The 23,726-nt window shown below is 37.6% G+C and overlaps 1 protein-coding gene across 1 annotated transcript in view; it reads right to left on the reverse strand.

Annotated features, from left to right (window-relative positions):
- Nucleotides 1-19,976, reverse strand: part of LOC655103 (epithelial discoidin domain-containing receptor 1) — a 142,930-nt gene extending 122,954 nt beyond the window's left edge. Inside the window, exon 1 of the mRNA XM_015985456.2 lies at nucleotides 19,835-19,976. The gene's annotated coding sequence lies outside the window, so the exon portion shown is untranslated. The remainder of the gene's footprint in view (nucleotides 1-19,834) is intronic.
- Between the last annotated feature and the right edge of the window lie 3,750 nt (nucleotides 19,977-23,726).

Below are 23,726 nucleotides of genomic sequence, written 5' to 3' on the forward strand. Positions count from 1 at the left end.
ATCCTCCTAATGAAAACGTAATTCGATTAGTGAATCGAACCGAATAATTTGTTTTATGTGTGAAAGATTGATTAAGGTGTAGCTCTTTGGCCATTGTGCAATTCTTGGACGATCTACAGTTATTTAGTTTTTCCCCTTTTCTGATGGAAACAATTTCAACAGAAAGAAAAATATTAGGTCGGTTCTCGCGGGGCCCACTCCTGCCTCCCAGTTCGAAACAAACATTGCGTTATTTGTCCGCTAGTCAATACAACTTAGGATACAATTTCGTTTATTCTTCCACCTGTGCAATGCAAAGCAATAGAATCGACGTCTAGACGCGAACCTTTGATGTAGGTCGACCGGTTCCTGATGTTTGTTCTGTATCAAAACCTTTTGATTTGTTTTGCAACGAATCAACGAATTGCTCGGATGAATTTTTACAAACTGTTTAAGGAAAAAAGCGCCACCCCGACAATGTCAACCTTCGGTTCGGGCGATTGGAACACGGAAAAGGCATCGGAAGCATTGTGTTCGTACTCGGGATAAAATGCCATTCAGGCATTGTTGCAATCCCGGCACGTAAACTGTTTTGCATTTCGGTAATGCAACGGCCATCAATTATTTCGGAACGGAAGTTTGGTGGGGGTATTTTGAAATTTTAATCCGCCATAATGGAACAGAAATTTCTGGCCAATATATGGGGGATGATGGATAGAGAGGCGTGTTTTTTACAAATCTCAAACAACAAAACTTAGTTTTTAATTTATTAACTTTAACTATCTCTGAACAATTGCGCAAAACTCCATGGTTCTAAGGATTTTAGAGGTCCTGCTGTAGAAAAAGGTTTAGCCATCTATTTCCGGCCTCAGTTTTCGGGTTACTCTGGCGAAAATAATTGAAGATTAATGGCGAATTATCATTGAAAACCACACAATTTGATAGTGTGCACGCGTAGGGACACTTTCATAAATAAACCGTTTTATTTCGACCGCACACGTGCGGCATGCGGCTAATTTGCCTAACGATTTTGTTTACAACTTTGGACAATTTGCAATTAATCGAACTGTTCTGTAGACACATGTGTCGTATATTTAATTCTGCGGAAGCCCGAAGGTACGTATGGCTCATGTTTCAAGGGTGAATTAGACGAAGCGAATTCGGAAAGCCCGAGGCGAACGTCCATCAGAGCGTCACAGAGCTTTTCCTCCCTTGACGATTTGCGGCGCACTCCCGGATAACCGTAAAAGAAAAGTCAAGTCCGAAGATGACGTCATTGACGAATGGTGCGGGCGAGGGACAAAGCCGGGACTATAAAAATGTTTAATTAAACTTAAGGGTAGCGTGCATACAATAGACTCTTGTAATTAACCAGTTTGTGAGGGTTGGACTTGTTTTGATTAAGTAAATATGTTGTGGTTCTTGTAGTTTCGTCACCCTCCTCGGCTTATTCCCTTTGAAAATCTAACTGATGGCCCACTACTAGTTTATGCATTGAGTACGCTGAATATTAAATTTTCTTCTCTGATATATTTAATATATGAAGTTTACGGCGTTGGATGGAAGTTTTTATGGAAATTTTCGACATGATATCTCGTAGCTTCACAAAGAGAATGATGTTATATTAGATAATTAATTTTCTTTATGCCCACGTGGGAGCCATGACACCGAAATCTGGACGAAAAACAATTTCCCACTTAACGTAAATATTAAATTGAAATCGGGGCAACGTTTAACGTTTTTAACACGCACACTCACTTCGGCTCCTCCATCGATTATTGTGTCAAAATTAAAATCCCGTGTGAGGCTAAGAATAAATGAAAGTCTTTCCGTGTATTCAAACTTAAACATTTCAAGTGGAAAATAATACACCACTCAGCTCAAAACGAGAGAACCCAATCTTTTTTTTATGCCTAAACTGATTTTTCCCTCAACTTTTAATATTAACCCACTAACATTGTCCAATTTGTCCATTTCCCTGTTGTACAAATGTAAAATATCATCACCTCCTGTTCATTAACATTTTTCAACCGAACTTCAATAAAATATGACCTGGGTTCTCCCGACCCAACAAGTGAACAAAACAATGTGTTCCCCAACCCCGGTCCCTTTAACCCTTTTCATGCCACGTGACACTCCCGTGCATATTTTCGCCCGCACTTCCAAGTCGAACCGTTTCACGGGAGTCCCTACGAGGGTTATGACGTACGACCTGTTGACCAAACCGTGACATCGGTCATTGTCCACTGCGTGATTTTTTCTTAAGGTCCAGGTGGTGCTCGCTGCACATATATTATGCATGGAGAAAGGGGCGTATAATTCCGGACTCCGACTGACCCTCCCTTCATATTACATGAGCTGAGTTCGGCCCTTTCCGCGCTCTCTCCAACTTGAGGTCATTATAGCCCAACAATAACACTGGCTCTAACCGCTGAACCATGCGGCGAAGAACTATAAAGTGATTCTGGGAGAATAGTTCCACAACTCAGTACATTATTTCGTGGTCGGCTAACAACTTGGAGGGCGCCCAACGCATCCTTTGTTGATTAATTGTGTGCACGCCATCATGATACAACCTTCTTCGTCGTGGATTTCCAATCGATCGCGATAACGCTACTTCAAAGGGGTTCGTTTTTGGTTCAGGCCAAAGACGCATTGGGAATATTTAGCAATTTTTTATTGGTTTTCACAAAAGGCGCCATAAACAACACTAACCCAGTTTTTGTCGAGAAGTTGGTCGGGCGCTGGACATTGTGTTGAAAGAAAAAAACGAACATTTATTTTTATAGGGTCTTTAATACAACTTTCAGTCTCTGATGAAGGCATCATTTCATGGCAAATGTGGAACGATTTCAGGGTTGTTATTAATCCAGTTGAAATATCACCGACGAACGACGAAGAAATTATTGGTCAAAGTAATGTGATGTTAAGACTGCTCAGATAGACCTTCATTCCTTATAAATCTGACCCATGATGAAAGTAACATTTTGTTACTTTAAAGAAGTGTAACCATAATAAGTTTTTGAAAAAAATAGTAATGGACAACCAGACTCTAATGCTAAATTAGCTAAATTAACATTAATATTCTTCCTGTAGTTTCTGTCGCTGTCTTCATTCCTTTTTCCTAGAAGTGCCTTTTACGTACAAACTTCTTTTTTTTACTCTTCTTTTTTCCAATCTTTTTCCGCAAATTTCTCAAGCGTTTTAATGTTTATTACACAATATGTCTTGCTCGGATTTTGAAGATGACTACTGCTAAACAGTTGGGACAAATTAATCTTGTAAATTACGCTGTAAATGGAGAGCAAGTGCCTCATTATTCCAACTGGCAAAAACATTGGTAATCCGTTCTAGAACGTCTTAGACGTGAAGAACGAATCAGTTGTGTGATCCCATTTTGGGTGTAAATACCGCAAAAACAGCATTCGTTATTCGAAAATCCTCGGTGTTAGCGCAGGGTGTTTTCCGCCCCGCAACGCGTGAGCGAATCAATAAATCTGTTGATCTATATAAGTGTTATGAAGGAGGCTAGTGGTAAACGAGCGCGTGACTGAAAATCCAGCGACATTTGGTAACGCAAACCGCAGCATCGATAAATCTTCTCTCACACCAGAGCTAAATTGAAAGAGCCGGAGCACTCGCGCCAACTTTTATAGACGCTTGAGGCGCCGTCCCTGATCAATGCAAAGGGAATCATTGTATTATAACGGTTTTATAGTGTTGTGTGCAAATCCAAAGTGGTTCAAATAATGGCAAGGGTGATGTATAGTCGCAACTTCCATGAATATGGATCAGAGAGCGACGTCTTCGACGGCGTTCTTCTGCACCGCCAATTTGCGTGCTCGAAGCCTTGCAGCGAATAATTTAGATACGTGTGAGAGGAGCAAGGCCGCAATCTTGACGCTCATACACACGTTACGGGGTTCCATCCGAGATGGAATGTGTGAATTATAGCCGCAGAGAAAGAATAAGTAAAGTGAGGAGTTGAGTTATGGAAACGAACAGGCGAAATACGAAATTGCAACGAATTAGAAGCGGATTGGACCGAGTTAACGCAAAATGGAAAACTTGCAAATGCGAGACGAGATGCCGGAATTTCGCGCCGCAAGCAAGAAAATGCACAAAAAATATTATTCATTACCTCCAAACATTACACACAAGCGCCTCGGTGGCATTACGTCGCCAAAAATGCACACCAAAAAGTCACTTTTGCTTGCTTAACACAGTTACGACCAAACCCGAAAATGTTCTCAAAAATAATACCACTGTTCCAACAAATTAAAAAAAATGTGTACGGCTATGTGTTCCTGGAAGTAGAGTGTAACTTCCTCACTGAACTTCCATTTTAACGGACGGGACACTGCACAAATTTTTAGATTTTACATTCAGCTTTTTGAACAGCATCAGTAAAAGTGAATTTTCCTTTATAGGAACTTAGTACCAGTCAAATTGTTTGAAACCTAGAATTAGAGCCACATTCTTAAAGTTTGAAATACGAGCAGAAAAAAGAAATAAAAACTGATGACGGACGGGACAAAACAAATTCACATTTTAATCGTTATTTTAAAAAGAACTAATTTCAACAACTATTTTCGAAGTAAAAGGAAGAACCTGTTGAAATTTTTGAAATCACAAAACCGACGAATAAGGCAGTGTGCCACGACATCTGATTAATTTACTTTTTGTTTACACATGACGGACAGGACAAAAAAAATCTTGTGTGTGAAAATAGCTCTAAAAAATATTCAGACAGGTTTTAAATATTAAAGACTTAACAATATTAACAACGTATGAAATAAAAACAACATTTTATGTTTGTGATAACGGATGGGACAGTAACAGTTATAAAGATAAAAAAGTAATATTACTAATAAATTTACTAACCGATATAAAATTTGAATATAAATTTTGGTGTCAAGTTGCTTTTTTCCTAGAATGGCTGATATCTAGTTTTTGTCTTTAGTAATTATAGTGTATGAAACACGCTGTATAGGTAATCCCGTAAAACGAAAGAGAGGGCCTTGGGCAGCTCCTTGCGGGGCACCATAGTCTAGAAGATTGCTTTTCCAAAATTTATCACACTTTGTCTGTGATAAAATATGAACAGAGATGAGCGAAACACTGGCGATTTAATTAACTGGTGGCTGCGTCGGGCCGAGCACATATATCCGCGTTGTGAGCAGTGCGCACCACCGCAAGAAATTAATTAGTATTGTTGGTCAAGGGGATGGAATTGATGTCCGTAACGGCGATAAATCACGTTGACAAGAGAAGATATTGTCTTATTAATTAAAAAGTTGAAAAATCGTGTTCGGACAAAGCGTTTGAGTGGCATACCACCCAGGAGGCGGCGACTCCTCTCCGACATTAATAAGGGATGAGGCGCGCGTTAATCGACCACAAACCGCGGGGCGGCTACCTGTTCGTTGACCATGTGCGTTGCCGAACAGATCGTTAGTGTCACCATTAGCTTCCCTCTAGATTTATAAACGCCTGGGCACTTAGAAGATGAGGCGATAGCGGGACCGCTCGTTCCTCACATTTCTTACATCTAGCTAGAATTACTTCCCGTACAAACAACGAGAGAATTATTTTCAATTAGATAAGAGTGGGCGAAGCGGACCGTTTAAGGAACGCTGTAACCATTAACGTTAACGGCTTATATTCAATTTCTGGTGGCGTTATTTGGTATGTTTGACGATAATGTCGTCTAATCAGATCTCTCGTCTTCGCGCTTGTTAATGCGTTGGGAACACACTCAAAGTAATTGGAATTAAAGGTATTTACTTTCAAACGGTTATCGCCAAATCGAAGTGTTTTTAATGCTTGTACGATGGTATCGGTGCATGTATCTGGAAGCCGGTCCGCCAATTAAAGACACCTTTTTACCCACATCCAGGAATCTAGGACACGACACTCGTGACAAAAACTCGAAACCCTAATTTGTCCAAATCCTTGCCTAAAGATAAGCAGCCACTCTTTTGCACCACCAAATTCATTTTAGAGAAATTACCCCGCGCGCTAATCCGTTTCAGCGTCGGTATTGCTTTAGCCCCCCTAAGATTTGGAGCGTGCGAATCGAATTAAAAGTTGTCTAATGGTCGGCAAGGGGGCGCGCGTAAATTAAATTTCGCCGGCGATAAATATGCATAACTTGCTTGTTTAAAACTTAATGGCAAAACCTTTACATATTCAACGTTACGATCGAAAGGGGTGGTTGAGTTTGGATTTCGTGTTTTGGCGGCAACGATGACATCGCAACGAACGCCAGGTTTCCTAGCACATTGGGGGGTCGAATGAGTTACGGGGCATTCGCTGCCGGCGTGACGACATCCAACACGCCCCCTAGAATTAAAAATGAAATAGCCCCGGACCGTAAAATATGTCGTAAAATGTGGCGTTGGCGCTACAGACCTCCAATTTATCGCCGACGAAAGCCCAATCGAACTGCAGAGTCGAGATGAATATTAATGAATTAACGCGATTGGGTGGTTAAGTCCAAAAAATGAACGACTTGAATGTCAATTATCATATTTTATTACTGCTTCCCCGTAAATGTGAATAAGAAGTGGGCGCTAAGTTGCGCCCTGTGGCACGCCGTATTCCCCAACTCGCGCTTCAAAGAGGTTGTCAAAAAGTGTAAATTTTTTGTAAAAGTTGTGAATCTTTCAGTCTGTTCCTTCTAAAAGTTGGTTATTGCAAAAAGTAAAGTTTAATAAAAGTAAAAAGTACCTAAAATTAGGAGCTCTATCTAAAAGATAATCCAAAGACCACCTTTACAGAATACTTACATTAAGTATTCTTATCGTTACACAGCAAATCGGACAGTTATTTTTAATAAAATTTTGTTTGAGCTAAAGACGAAATTACATTAACAAATCGAAAAAAAAATCAGAACTTGCAAGTCGCCTTTGTTTAGCATTTACTGCTGAAGTAACAAAAACCTGAAAACTGCAGTCCAACACGGTTCCGCGTTACTTAAAAGTTTCTTGGGTTAAAGGGCGTAATTGGGGTAAAGTCGGTCCTGGGTGTGTAGAATGCATTCGCTTGCAAGCACCGCAGTAAAGCAAATACACATCTCGTCGTCGGCTTGTGCTTTTGTCGCAATATTCGTCCCCGCAGTTTCAGCTCAGAGAGCATAAATCGCGTTTACATTTGCAAAATGTTTCCAGAAATATGGCAAAGTTGCCAGACTAGCTACTTAAGCAGACACGCAGAGAGCGCTTTCTCTCTTTTGTTTCCAACTCAGGTAAGTGAACACGTGAATCATTTTAATTAAGGACTTACCGTGCTTATATTAGCGTTCATTGCGACAAGAAGGAAGCCTAATTAATGGCCATCAGAAGCACTCACCTGAAAATAACGGAAAATAATTAAAGATTTATCGACGCGTCCCGAGATTGATATTTGCGGTTAAAACCGAACCGCTGTCAATATTTATCGAGACGGCTTTTTTCCAGCTTGGAGCGGTTTTAATGCAAACGAAATATTCACGATTGAAACAAAAGAAAAAACTTGGATGGAAAGTTGAAAATATGAAGTCATATTCAGCTCATGCCAGTCAATCATGAAAATGCGAGTTAACTTTGGCAGATGGGAAATTTAACTAGAAGGTGAGTGACAGACAGGCGGAACATCGCTTGGATGCCGACAGGACTCCGACAAGGAATTTTACTTGGCAGGACGTCCCGAGCTTGCTAAACCAGAACCGAATGAGAACATCCCATCATTCCTGCAGTGCCCCACTTTCGGCGAAAATTGATGTTGAATCAAATTACTGCACCGCGTTACCACATTAAACACTTTGTGCCATAAAGTAACCTACATAACATAAGTTCGTTTTTTCATTAAACGAAAACTTTATTTTACTTTCTTGCGAAAGCTCGCTACTTTTAACTTTGTCAAATCGACATGAGCAGTTGGGTCGGAGATCGCCCCTTAGGTGTATCGTGTTAATGCAGTTCGGTCTAATTAAGTTTAATTCGTATTAGTAATTTCCCTTGGTTCTTTCACTCCGTTTCACAGTGAGTGAATTCAATCAGATGATCGAACTTGTTTAAGTTAAATGTGTTCGGAATCTTCAATTCAGATAGATGGCATTGGTCCTCGAGTTAAAGTGAACTTTAAAACTTTCAATCTTCTAATAGGACGGAATTTCAGTTAATCGGTAACGCTTTCCCACCCTCAAGATCAAGCGTCGCTTATTTTTCTAAATATTTTTATCGAGAAAATGGTCGTTTTATTTCACTTAAGATAAACGACGATCGTGGACGTGAGACCCATTCAACAGTTTACTGACCTAAAAGCTCACCACTAAAATTCGTTTTGAGCCGCAATATCGCATAATCGTAAAACTCTAGTTAACTAACGTGTAGTACAGGTGTGGCGTAATCGCTACATTACGAAAACTACCATTTAGTGCAAGTAATTAGGGAAATATTAACTATGAGAAAATTATACAGTCTAGAGCTAATGACAAGAATAGATTAAATCTCCCCGTATATAAGCTTGACGTTTATTATCCTCCAATTTGGAGTGATTTAAAGAACCGTTGACCGGCGCAATTAATAATTGATAACCAACCCCTTTCTCATATCCATTAACCCATTTTTCCGAATGTAATTAAAACCAGTAAATGCCCGACCTTATAAATCAGTGTTTATTTTCGTCGCTGACCGAACGAAAAGGTATCGGTAAATCAGTGAGTCGCTCCCGAAATCGCTTTACGATAGCTTTGAAAAGTGGATCACAATAGCTTTTAACCTCGCCTCATCATGTGCAAGCATTGTGTCTCGCGTGCCAACACGTCAACCAAACAAATTGAATCTCAGGTGAGTGCGAATCATCCCTTAACACCCCCTTCATGCAATAATGGGATGACTTTTAAGAGGGCGCTGGACGGAAGCCAAATTGGCCCTTGGATCGTTACGGCACACCACATTCTCTCTTCCACTTTCTCATCGGCGACTCGTCAAAATCTTAACTTAATATAAATGCTAAAATCGAGTCGGACACACGATTTAAAGCACTGCTCCCTTCTCGGAAATTTTGATTTGGAGGCGCACAGCTGTTGCCAGCACGCAACGGTTGCTCAGTAGATCGGCGTTTGCAACCATTGCTTATTAGAAACCGCCTACATTTTCTAATTCTGTATTAAATAATCTCTTAATTTTAAACAAATTTTCTATCAGCTTTCATTTTGGAATAAAAAAATAATTTACGCAAAAGTGTCGAAATCGCAGTGTTCTCCAATTTTTAATTTTCATTAAAAAAATATTTTTTTAATTTTTCTAAAGAGTGCAGATTTTAATTAGTTGTGTGAAACGATGTTTTCGTCAAAAAAAAAAACAAATTATTTCAAAAACTAAGCAGAATCGACCATTTTATTTGCATCTGGGGTCCTTAAACCGGTTCACTGGTGTCTCATTTGTCCCAGGAAAGAGTAAGAAGCTTCCAATCTTTCAGTCTCATAGTTTTTTAGTGTCTCAATAACACAATTTTATTTTATTTCACCTTTTTAGTTTCTTAATTTTCTATATTACATATTAATTTTTCGTTTGCAAAAAAGATGTCACCAAAAATTAGATTTGTAAAAGCGCGACTTTGCTTAAAAAATAATGGCAGCCAGATAATACCGGCTGTTACATTCGACATTCTGACGTATTAAATTGGTCGTATTATGTTGGAGCTAACGAGCCGCCTCTGTGCCATCATCCGGCTCTTGTGTTCGTTCTGGTTTTGCCATGCGGCTCATTTGCCGACGTCAAGAAGGCAACATGATCGTCTGCCATGTCGTTACAACAAACGGGAGAATTGAATACGCGCCCGGAAAACTGAAGGGTGCTCCGGGACTAGTTGGTAGGGCCGTTATATGAAAATAAAAAGGACGGAAGCTTCATATGTATGTAACAAATCACGATGTGGCGTCCTTTGTGACTCTATTTCGTTTGAAAAACGACAGAAAATAAAGCATTTTTACTTGGCCTCGGAGGCACCCTCACTGAGTCTAAGAGGATGCATTAATACCAATTTAACTAGTTCTGTGTGATCGCAAGGGGGTCGCTACATTGCGTGTTGTTGTTGCTTTTGGGTATCTATTTATTTATTTACGATAATATGTAGCTTCTGTCTGCGTTAATTACTCTTGGCGGGCTTTGTTTCGTTATTTTTTGATTAGCTGTGTTGTTTCAAACAATAATTTCACACTCTGCAATAAATATTCCTTAAGTTGGGCAAACACGTAGCTGTTGAAAGATTTAGGAGCAGGAGTGCAAGAAAGACAAACAAGACAGTGCCATATATGCATAATGCGATAAAACTAGTTTGAAAATTTATTATTACCTATAATACATCCTGATTTAATTTATTGGTAGCTTCGGAATTGGGTCAACGGCTTATTGAGGCTCTCTTATGAGTTATGGCGTGGATATAGGTATTCTCCTGCTAACAATATCAGAACGAATGTTGTAACTTCGGTAATAAAATATAATAACTGTGACTATACCAACGAAAATGCTCACAGATAAGTCATGTTAAAAATTGTAACGTGCCACTCTTGCCCCAAGCTGAATTTACAACTCCCGTGCTGTTTCTGTACTGACTGTTCAATTAGATTTTGGCAGAAACGACACCAAATTTGAAATTTGCATCCGATAACCTACTCTAGCTTGCATAAACCGAGCTGTATTTTTCTTACTGTCTGCTAAAAAATTCAATAAAATCGATTGATCCTTTTTGAGATTTATTCGGCTCTCGGAAAGGACATTAGACACGCTACTTCCAGATCATCTTCCACCATACATCAAGCCCTCCACCATGTTTTGGGGTGGCCCTTCGAACATAAATAGGCCACTTCTATTGCGAAAGGCGCTTGCACGCATCGCTCTTATAAATAATACAGAATCTTCCAGATGCAATAATTTATTCCACAGAATTCCTCCTTCTTTATAAAAAGATAATTTACTTTCCGCTTCTGTTTCAGATTATAATTTATGCATTTTTTAATAGTACAATCAGGGTTTTATGGTTTATAGCATGCTTCTGCAATATTATGAATCGTTAACGAATCCGATCGAAGGATATTTGCTATTGTAGCCGCAGTTCCGGTGCAATCCCTGAACGATTTCTTATTAAAAAATAAATCTTTTTCGCTCTGAAAACTTTTCGATATTTTGAAAAGATTTGCAGATTGTATTCGGAACAAATTGAATTTTTGTAATTTGTTCTGGGTCAGTGGAATTTCTTTTGTTGAATTTGAATGCGTCGATTTGCAGTCATTACGAGAGCTGCTTATTGTGCATGCAGTTGTTTGTTTCAGCTGAAATCCGGGTTTCTGAAACAATTCATTTTAGGAATTATGTCGGACAATGCCCGAGCTTAACAACAATCTGCACCAGGTTTAACATTATCTGGTCGACATCTAATATGTTACATCCTCGGTTAGCCGGATGAGGGTCTCTCTGGACGTGACTGGGCATATTAAAATTTTTACACGTTCGCATTTCGCAAAAAGGCGGCTTGCCATCGATTTACAAGCTTCTAACTAATCGGAGTTTATTTCAACTAATCCGAAACCGTCCAACATAATTTGCCAGCCGTTTCCGCACAATCTACATACACTTCACATGAGGTAGAAGCTGAATACAGGTCCGTATAATAATTATTGATAGAACAATAATAACGGTCCAATGAGGGCTTTATACGAGCATCACATTTTGATAATAGGCAAGAATTTGGCATAAAGCAATTACGTGCACAGACCATTTGCTGCTCAAAAGCGTACACATAGAAGACCTCTCTATCTATATAGGGCGTACTCTCCAAACAACGCGAACGTGAAACTTACATGGAATAATAAACCATTTCCAGAAGTGCCAGGAAAACATTCATATTGCGGATACTCAAATTCAAGCAGACGTAATTGAAAGTTTCTTGAAACTTTCCTGCCGCAAATAAAGTAAATATGGAAAACTGAATTTAAAATTATTGTTTCAATATTTGAGGAATTTTCCGGAAACAAGTTCGCTTAAATATTTGCCGAATGTACCCAGAAACTAAACTTACACTCTGATAAATTTTTACTTGCAATTTCCAAGCAGTACAATTGTTACCTGCAACAGCCCAGAATATATTTTAATAGATTTTTTATTAATCCGACCAGGTCATTGCATTGTTCCCATTTGTGTAATCGGACTTTTGTGTTATTTCAATATGAATTATTTTTTATTTATAAACCGTAACAAAGAGGGTTTTGATATAATTCAAAAAATAAATAAAAAGAGTTTTGATTTAATCATACAGTACAATTTTAATTTAATTAATTTAAAAGTGAAGCTAGTGGATAGTGAAAATTTGGAAAAAATTCCCTTTGCTCTTGGTTCTTCGTGCAAAGGGCGTCTAAATTGTTAGGTGGAAGTCAATGTCAATTCGGCGGCAAGACCGACGATCTGCCAAACTTTTAACTAGACGGTGTCATTGGTGTATCGACGTCGCCACCTGGGAGAGCCGCTAATGAAACTTTCAACCGGGTCCCCAAAGAGTCGAGAGCTACTTCAATTTTCAAGACGGACTGCAGAAACCGTATTACCGCCAACTTCACTCCATCAAATATACATACGAGGAGGTTTTATTACTCGTTTTTAGTTTGTAACGACTTTGGCCCCGAACTTGCCACTTTTTCCTCATTACCTATAGATAACATTCAGAAGAAACCGACGATTTAACTGCTCATCTCAATGAAACGACCAATAAATTTTACACTCGTAGACTAGGTATATTGAAAGTGAGTTACTCTCGCCTAGCCATAAATGCACCAAGCCACACATCTTGCCGACTTGCCAACATATTCCGGGTAATCTGAATGCTAGTGCTTTTAAAAAAATCATTTACATATAAACTAGCCATGTATTATTTAAAGAAGATTACTTCTCTAGCTGTACAAGTCGGTTCTATCATTTTATGTAAATCTTGTATTATCTTCAAACCGCATTTTTTCGTTCCGAAGCCTAATTGAAAGCTTGATGTAAAATTGAATGTTAACTAGCTACTAACTACGCATTCCATGCATCAAATTTTGACACCTGTCAATTTGATTAAGACGAAACAGGTGTCCGACTTGCATAATTCATTTTCGGGTGGTCTAATCAAATTCTTCTCTGAATTTCGATGATCACAATGTTAATACAAACGTCACGATGAATACTACCAATAATGCCTCGGTTTATTTTGAACAAAAGTCCTCCCTCTTTTAGCTAGCTATTTGTTTCTGAACATCTGAACTCACTAATATCTAATACCAACAAATTAGAACATATTATATAAAATCGCAGCTAAATATTCATCTACAATGAAACCTCCCTTAATGGACACCTCCGAACAACGGACACCTCGCCACAGCGGTCCGTTGTTGAGAGGTTTTACTGTACTAACAACCTAACAAGACAAAGGTACTGATCACAAACAAGCAAACATTTTTGCTCTTGTCCATAATATACACAATTTTCAGCAATACCAAGTAGTGAGTGACTGCTGTTGCTGTTACATTTTTATGTCAAATGTGGTAGATATTTGTCTAAATTAAAATAAAAGTGGGTAACGCCATGATAAATTCCATCTGAAATAAAAATATATTGCCCATGAAACAACCGCAATTATCCTTCTACTAGATCATCGTACATAAAATATTGATTTTGCTTTTATTTTGTAGACAGATATTTACTCATAATAAAATATGAAATGATTCCATCGGCTATATGACATATGTGTACGAATTTTATGTGTTTTTCATGCTCATAATAAAAATTCGTGAATAATAAAAACAAAATTGGTTGTTTTAGTAAAATAAATATTTTTCTACGTTTACAGCCAAATTTGCCTTGATTTATGAAGTCTTACTTTGTGTAAAAATTGGGAAAATTTTAGCGCTCGCTGATCCAACTTTTTAATTGCAGCATAAACCACAATGCAAATGTAATAATTACGTGTTAGAAAACCTGTCATTACAATAATTTGAATAAGTGTAATAAAAATGCTGCAACGTTATTGTTCGTTTTTCGTGCGTAAATCCTAAAATTAGTCCTCGAGCTTAACAATTTCGCCCGGCTTGTAACTTTGTACTTTGGTAAAAAGCAGGATAAATCCTTCCTTACGAGTGAAAATGTGAGTAAAATAATCGCAAAAACTTAGCTAACCGAGATTACAAAAATCTCTCAACAAAAAGGAGATTAGTCCGTTTTGGAGCAAAACTCATCTCGTCGATATTATTTATTAACCGACGCACACAACGAATTCTTTTATAAATAAAGCAGTTAATATTTCAGCGGCACCTGAAACGGCGCTTTCGCCGAACTAATCCAGCAAAGAGCTTTTAAAGGGTAAATTTTTCAAAGGGACAGGATATATCCGAACGGCGGGCCTTGGCCGTACGAATGTCTCGGAAAACAAACGATCCCACAGCCAAAAGGAATAAGAGCGAAGATGACCACAAGATAAATCCAACGAAAAGATCGCGGTCAGACCAAAATGCGATTACGTGAAAAGTGGAACAAAGGACTTGTCTTCTGCCACCCCCTTTGACCCCACCGGCCTGACCCGCGCTAATTAGGCCGCTGTTCTGTTCCCTAACTTTTTCTGGGATAAATACAGCGTATTACCTACTCATAAACTTTTTATTTTCCCCAAATAACAAAAAAAAAAAAACGAATTGAATGATGCAACAAAACTTTGTTGCGACCGCCGATAGCACAAAGCTGGAGTAATTGAAGTGATTTGTGTTTTATTTGTATGTGTTTCGAATCCTAACTTAAATGGAGTGTGGCTTATGACCAGACGTCAAAGGAACAAACAGCGCCCCCTTTCGTCGAGTCGAGTGCTCTGATATATGGGTACTTCCCCGAAATTCGCAAACTCGTGTCAGAAACACCGACCGAAACTAACTATGGAAGAGGTGGATGAGTGTCTTTTGCAAGTCGGACGACCTCATCAGCGGCACATTTCGGCACTTTCAAGGCTTGTAATTGTATGTCCATCTGGTGTTGTCAGACCGATTCCGGAATGTGATGTGAACAGCAATATACCTGTCGACCGGATCAAGCAAACACGCCTGACAGCTCCATTCAACTGTTCTAGCTGGTGAATCAATAAGCGTTTACTTGGGCCCAGCCGGGGATATAATATGCAAGCGCATATCCGTTTATTTGTCTGGCTGGGGTCGTTTCTCATCAGGGTGAAAGAGGACACAGGATATGCATATGGGAGAGCATTTTTCAAAAGGTGGAAAGTCAAAGGGCGACAACGATGCGACAAATTCACACGAATAATTTTTTAATGTTACTCAAAAACTATTTCTTGGGTACAATTTTAGGAAAAAAAGAGAATTAAGCTATTGGTATATAAAATAATAAAATACCAACAACTTGTGCAAGTTCCTGGCTAGAGAGCTTCCGCCTGTTTTCCTTTTGGGACTCATCACTAAGAATAATCCCGTAAACAGCTTATCCTAGCAATTATTGTGATGTTGAGCACGTCGCCGGTAGGTAACAGAAGCACCACAGCTTCACCTGGAACGTCTGCTCAGACAATACGTCTAGATAAACCTAGACAAGATCGATGTTTCGTCTTGATTTTTTTTAATTATTTAACGTTACGTCTGCCTTAAACCTGCCTTACCCTTACTTGTCTGCCAAAAAACATGAATTTACAAAATAATACCTCTCATTATAAAATAAAATTGGCAAACGAATAGAAACCTGCGATACAACTAAATAATTTTGTTTGCTTTATTCGTGTGTGCACTGTAATGACCAGTGTGAGGAAATTTTATGGGCGAAGGTTAGTGCGTGGGCGCGCGCTTGCAGTCAGATAAACCTTTAAATCGAAATGTTGTGGAACAGCTTACATTGTTGATATAAGTTAGGAAAGAGTATTAAAAAATGTTTAGACAAAGAATTTTTTGTTTCAACTCTCGCGAAGGGGCTGAAAAGACGTTTTAGCTAAAAATTTGCTAAAATTGGACACATTTTGCGTTTACATACTCGTATCTTCCTTCTGGATAAAGCTAGAAGCTCCGTTTTTTTTGCAAACAAATTTTCAATAAATGCAGATTTATACGTAGTTTAACAAGGTTGAGTTTTGATAAAGGGAAACCAAGAAAATTACATTTTCTTGTAACGTTGCATAATTGTGTAGTGAAATTTTCGAGATGCGAGAAAGTTTTTTAATTTAAAAGATAGACTTCCACATAATCGAGACGAAATAAAGCTAATACTTCAAATAAATTTTTGGTGCAATCATTTCGTTATCTGTAAGACTCACCAAGTTATTGCAATTTAAAATTACTGCAAAATGCGCCTAAGGTGAAACCGAACCGTATTTCCCTCTGAAGCGTGTTCATCGCCTATGATAACATTTCGAGAGCTAAAAATCGTAATTCGTAAATAATTAAAAAATAATTAATGTCACTTATCTAGTAATATTATACCTTTACTTTTAACCGCCCTAACTCTCTGTTAATTTTAATAATATCTAAAAAGTCAAAAGAACATTTTTATCTCATGTACTTATTTAAAAAGCATAAAAGTGATCCAGTAGAACTAAATTACGAAATTGTAATTCATTTCAAAGTATTCTTTGGTGTGACATTAATATTTTTTTAATTATTTACCATTTTTAGCCCTTGAAATGTTTTCAACCACACCACGTTTCAAAGGGAAATACGCTGCGATTTCACCTCGAACACATTTTGTATATAAGTAAATAATCCTTCTTTAAAGTCCTTTTTAAAAAAATATACAAATCGTAACGTTTCTGACGAATTAACCGGTAACATTAATTGTGTAAACCCCTAGTAAACTACGCCAATGCTCGCGCTATAACGGACCATTTCATCGATAAATATGAACATCGCGAGAGCACTACGACGAGTCAGCTGATCGGTTGTGGCCTCATGGCCACCCCATAAAATTTCCTCGCACTGGTAATGACGTACTCATATACCTTTTGATCTGTAAATTTTTAAATCATGTTACAATTATTTTTATTTACGTGTTTGATTCATTCAAATAAATACTCATAAATCAAATTAAAATTAAGCGTTTTAAATTCATTTCCGGTTAATTAATTAGTTAAATATGAACAATAATAGCAACATCAAGTTTATTAGGGAATACATTTAATTTAACTTATTTTAAAAAATATTTCATCTTAACGTATTTATAATTGTTCTTATGTAATCTGTTTTTAATTACAGTGGCTCTTTGAGCAATTTTGAGTAATTTTTAGAGTAAGCATAATTGTGCTTTTACGGCACAAAACGAATGTGACCTAAAACGAAAAGTACATTTTAATTAAAATTGCTGTCATTTAGTTCCTTTACGACTTCCTTATGTATATCTTAACTACTGGCCGTATTTCGAATAACCAACACCGGAAATACGTGGAAATAATTTAGCGTTGAAAAATCATTTTCCTCCTGAAAGGAAGCTTTGTGTGGAGAAACCAAAGTTTTATTTAAAGCGTTTCTCATTTTGTGCAGCAATCAACAATAATCTAGATCGAACCGTTTCGATGTCTCCCGCAGCATAAAAAATTATAACACGTGTAATGTTTGAAAGTTTGATAAGGAAAAGTTAATCGGGTTTTTTTCAAGCCCATTGACGCGTCGTAATCCAGCATTTTCAGTAAAAGATAAAAGAATGGTTGACGTTAGTTACTCGGCCACGTGGAGAGAACCGCAATAAACTCTCAAATAAAAATTCCACTGTCTTCCGAACGATTTGATTTCTAATAGGGTTAGCACTTTATGAGGTGCTTCACTAAACAATTCCTGCGCCATATATTTTTTCGCAACTTTCTTCAAGAACGAGATATTTGTTCCGGATTACAAAGGGACTAGAAAACGAGGAATAATAATAAATAAATCGCACAAAAGCATGAATCACAAAGCATATTTTTCAAATTGATCTCATTCTTGTCTAAACAAGTACAGACTTTTTCGCGTCCAGCGAAGTTTAATAAAGAATAGCTGTCTGTATTTCGGAGACGTTTATTACTCTATTCTTTAGTAGGTACATCTCCACAAGTGTTTGGAAATAAAATTCATCTACACGACACGAAAAAAATCCTGTTAAGGAAATTGTATAAACTTTGTTATTTATTTTGAAAGACACGATCTTGCTATAACAAATTTCGACCATTAAATTCTCTTCGAGTGCGTGGTCGGAGCTGAAAGTTCCGAACTGACCCTACTTAAGAGTTTTCCCTTAAAGAAATATTTTCTCCACATTGTGTGTGAAAAGTTGAAGCCATCAACGGTAAAATCTAAAATAACACGCAGCGATTCTATCTCCACGATTTCACCAATTTTGATAAATAACGTTAAATTACATCAGCAGTTTTTGGCAGGCATCAGGCATTTGTAATTTTGAAGCACATTTTCAATCAAATGTTTCATTTTAATTCGTTAAAAGCTTTGCTGTTTTCCCGAAAAAATATTTTATTTCATCCACATTCTGTACAGCAAATCCAATTTCAAAGTTGTTGATATTAAATTCCACTAAAAATGGTTTAAAAGAACTAAATACTAAAATAATTTTAATCATCAAGCACTTAAAACTTTTTCATTATCGATAAAATTAAAGCAAACATGACAGTAATGGAAAACCAACAATTTATGTTTTTGGATGATGGCAGGTCTTCATTTCTCGCGATTCAAGTGTGAGTTTGAAACGAAGCAAAGACACAGTCAGCAGTTTTCGCACAAATTAAAGATCCGACTGAGAAAATCTTTAGCAAATTGCCAAATGTGATTCGTTTTTAAGACTTCAGCCATTCCATTTTAACGGACGGGACACTTTGACAAATTTTATATTTTATTTTCAGTTTTTACCAACAGTATCGGTAAAAGTGAATTTTCCTTCATAGGAACCTAGTACATACAATTAGACCCACGTTTTTAAAATTTGAAATACGAGTAGAAAAAAGAAATACAGATTGATGACGGACGGGACAAAAAAAATTGTTATAAAATCCTAACTTTTTTAACTTTAATCCGGTCTTTAACCGAATTGACATTTGAGAAAATCTGTGTGATTTTTTCAATCTGGCAAATGTGATTTCCCCCTAAAAATTATTTATCCACATAGCATGCGGTAATTAAGGGGGTAATCAATCAATCAGTTCGCTAAGCTCACCGTTCAATGCGTCATGCCGTACCAGATGGGACAACCCGTCCTTTCTATTGAAAATGGGTCTGAAATGTGGCCGGCAAAGATTTGCTAAACCCAATCACCACCAGGGGGAAATCATTTCAAAATATGCAGCGTTTATCGCCTAATAAAAACTGGTGGGAGAAGGGTGTGTTTCACAATTTCTCTCTCGTCCTAGTTTTTTTATTTTTGGCCCAAACTCGATCATTCAAACGTGCCACCCTTTCTGGCAAAACGTCACGAAAATTATTATATCAATCAGACCAAAGTGGCGAAAAGAGCGCAAACTCACATACACACATTTTCTTCACCACTCCACCACCAAACACAATGTCCACTTATCCATCTCCGTCATTGCGACCGTTCTAATCTGATTTCCCCGACAACACAATCAAGCCCCGATAACAGCTCGTCTGAGAAACCCTTGCCCGAATTAAAAACATCACGTGCCCGCCCTTAAAAATCATCAGCTAGCAAATTTTAGTTTAGCCCAAATTAAAATTTTCACTTTCAAGGCATTTTTTTACTTAAAATCACCCACAGAATAATGCTTTCATAATTGTTGATTGGTAAAATTAGTGCCAGGAAGTCCACCCCCGGAGTAGTCCGGGTGGTGTCCGGGCGCTGCTGGAAGCTCGTCGCCGCCGACTTACCTGGTGCCAGAGTCCGGGTGAGCGAAAACGCCCGAATCAACAGTTCCTGCTAGGCTCACTGATCTCGTTTCGAGGACCTCGTCAAGGACCACGACCGAAAAGCCGCGTAAAAGAGCACGAACTGAAGCAGGCCGCAGGTTGCGTTGGTGGTCCAGCGCCCTCCATGGAGCAGGCGCATCTCCCACCTTCCTTTCTCCCGATTTCATTACATCAAATCACATAATGGACAACTGCACCGCTTTTTTCCTTTTGATCTCCACTTCTCCATATCCCTAATTGTGTGGGGCATCGGAGATGCCCTGCTTGACTTACGAATTCATTTAAACGCTACTACGGTTTATGACCGGACTCCTCCGGGCAACCACTGGTGTTGCCTTTGAAGTGGACAAGTCAAAAAGCTCCGGTGAATTTTTTATTCCCGAATCGCAGAAACATTAAAAATCACAATACGACCCTTCCAATTACAAAGTTAGACAGTTAGACAATAAGTAACCCCAGTCCACTTGAGCTAATTGTCCATTGTGTCTTTGAATTTTGGTCAATTCCGGCGATGCACCCGCCACACGTGCTCTAATGCAGTTGGCGTGTTTTCCGTTCCGGTGGTGCAGTCGCGTCTCCCGGAATTCGATTCCGGGACTTGACCGTCCACAGCGCCGTCTAACGTTACCGCAGGGAATGATCGCGCCAGCACGTGACTTTGCCACTTGTAATCTAGATTTAACCCACATTTTTCAAAAGGAAAAACGCTGAAAACTTTATGATTTTATGGCGAAAATTGTATAATCGTAAATATGGAAGAGTCGCGAAAATCCAACAGCGCCATAAATGAACCGCAGGATACTTCTCTGGCTGCGTTTTTCACATTTACAATGGTAATTTTGAACGCCCGACGCGGTGAATAAATCGTAAATAAATTAACGCAGACGATTTGCAAATTTTTCAAACTCGAGGAGCGAATGTCTTGTTTCGGGAATTCCACCACGAAATTGGAAAGGAAAATTGGTGAACTTGCGCCCATTGTGGGTAAAGTAATGATTTATATTATATTACTGATTTAAAAAAATCATTTGAAAAATGTGGAATCGTTACCCGCTGACCATGAAATTTAAATTACTAGATGGGTTGAGTGAAAAAACTGCAAACAAGATTTTTTAATGGCGGATGTAATGCACATTCCTTCTGCGATAAAATTGTCGTAAGAATGCTATTTCAAAAAACCACCAGTAGATTTCTCCAATTTAAGGAAAAAAATATTTAAGTCACAATTTCCTTATGTTTACAAGTGGATTTATAATAACACTGCTCAAGTTTGTAAACTTAAAGCCAAAAACTTATTTTTTAACTCAAAGTATTAACTTGTTATAAGTTTTTTTATTTCTAAAAACCTATAGGCAATAATTTTCTTGTAAAGTAAGTAATTAAAACCAACAAAATAGTACCAACTCGATTCAGATCCCAAACTAATTTAAATAATTTACTTTATTAATTAATAATTAATTAGATATTTGCTAAATATTTGTAGCTAAGAATGTAAAGCATTTGCCAAACAAAAAATTAAAGGCCAGTCTATAATAGAATGGAAATGAATGATGAAATTTAGTTTAGTCAAAGTAGTATTTAATGAGTATTAGTGGTTATATATTATTAATTATTATATATTATATAAAAAGTAAATAAAAAAAAAGTAGAATTTAGTAATATCCCCATTTTTTTAATCATTTTTTTTGCAATTCTAGAGTCTTGAAGTGCTTTAACAAAACTGGTAATTCTGTAACGAGTAAAAATAAAATAAAATAATTTCAACTTGTTTATTTCGATGTGAAGCCGAGCGATTTAAATTTGCGTCCATAGAATATATTCCAGAAAAAATGATTTACTGTTTTCAAAATTTATTAAAACAAATTTAATTGCTAATTAAAATTTTACACTAATTGCCCTGTAAATATGTTAAAGAAGCACAAATTTGTCTCGCAGTTTTAAAATGCTGTAAGTAATACAACTCAGCCCTGTCGGAAAAAATATATTTTAACCAATTAGCAGTAAGTACAATTAATTGGTTTTCTTAGCGTTAAAATTTAAATATGCAATACCCAGTGTGCTCTTCACCTGTCTAATACAAACGCCTCTCCTTCAGCGTTTAATCGCATCAAGCGAGCCTACTGTTTAATTTTTGTCTTCATTCTGATTCCCCTATTGTGGCACTTTGATGAAAGACATTTAAATTGAGTGCACTTTAAGTATGACAGTTCTTGCGTGAGCTGTCACTTCAGTAAAAGCATAATTAGATAAACTTAAAGAATAGGGAAGCGTCAACAGCTAAACAACGAATCCTACCCTTGTTTGAAGACAAATCAACACGAATATTACTTCACTCGAGACGTTTTGTTAATTTAGAGTCGCAAATTTAAAATTTTCCAATCAAATACCCCCCGAGGGTGAGTAACAGTTTTTCAAATCGTCGGTGTATTGAAGTGCATGCAACGAAATGTACGTACAAATCAATAGTTTAGAAAATAGCACGTAGGAGTGCTATCCGAATAATTAGAGCAATGCGACCCCTTTGGCGGACACTCCCAGATTTGTTGAATATTTGCTTCCTAGAATAACAACGTCCGTCCACCACAATTCATTCAGCTAATGGTGAATAATTTCGAGAATTATCCTCGGCCATCATCATGAAAAACCCTAATCATCATCCACCGAGATAATAATGTTAACACTCCCTAATAACAAAGCGCATCGATTGTCCTGTCCCATCACCGATCACCATAGCTCATCTCCATCAGGTGGCTTTTGATGATGGACTCCAAAGCGGCATTGTGTCGATGTGTTGTGTGTGGGCGTAAAACATATTCATTATCTCGTTTTATGGAAGTACTCAGTGGGCGCGTGACATGACAGTGATTAATTAGGTCGGCAGGACGCCACTAGACGGAATGTCTTTAGTAGCGATCTTTGCCCTTATACGGACTCATTCGATTTTAGATTCGTGTCAGCCATCAAACGAACCATTCTCTTATTCAATTCCGTTTTTGACATTAACTACCACAAATCCTTGCCACCACTCTGAATTAATACCCGGACGATATTAATCTTTCTACAACTAAAGTTTTCCACGATTTTTTTTCAGGCACTCTAAGCTCAAAAATATTTTTACTCTAACCTGTTTCAAAACTATAAAAGCGACAATGTTCATTTTACCAAATTATTTTTTTTAAACTGTAAAATAGTTATTGAATTAAAATGAAGAAGTTGATAGCTTGAAAACATCTTCCTTGAGCAGGACCTAAGAGATTATGGTTGTATACAAATTTTTAGACGACTTTCATTATTTCAGTGTGGGTTTTAGACGGGACACTCTGTATGCTACAACAATTGACACTCGAAGACGAGTTCTTGAACGACTCGGTTTTTCCTCAATTTTATTCACCAGGTTTTTCAGTCAAATGCGCACATAAATTATTAAGATATTGATCAGAGCCCGTGGACGCTTTTAATTTCGTCAACCGTGGGCGAAATTAGCCGATTTTGCAATTAAAAAGAAACATTCAATAAATTCGTGTCTACTTGAGATTAATATAAATTTGTTGTAAATTTTTATGCGTCGATTCGTGAGTGTCTAAATAAATTGGCCATAAATAAAAAAATAGTTTGCGTAAGCCTACAAGATTAACACTAAATAGTTTAATAAATTGCTTTTGTTGTCAACAAGCAAAATTAACGAGCTTATTTTTATGAATTACGGTCATTATGTAATGTACTAACAATCACAGTTTTGAATTAACGGTTCAATGGGATGTACCAACACGTGAATGCAAGTGTCAACAAATTAAAGATAAATCTGTTTGAAGTAATGACCACTTTTTCACTTCCTCTCCAACAGTGACAAACA

This window comes from Tribolium castaneum, chromosome 1 (assembly GCF_031307605.1).
Source record: "Tribolium castaneum strain GA2 chromosome 1, icTriCast1.1, whole genome shotgun sequence".
Classification (NCBI taxonomy): domain Eukaryota; kingdom Metazoa; phylum Arthropoda; class Insecta; order Coleoptera; family Tenebrionidae; genus Tribolium; species Tribolium castaneum.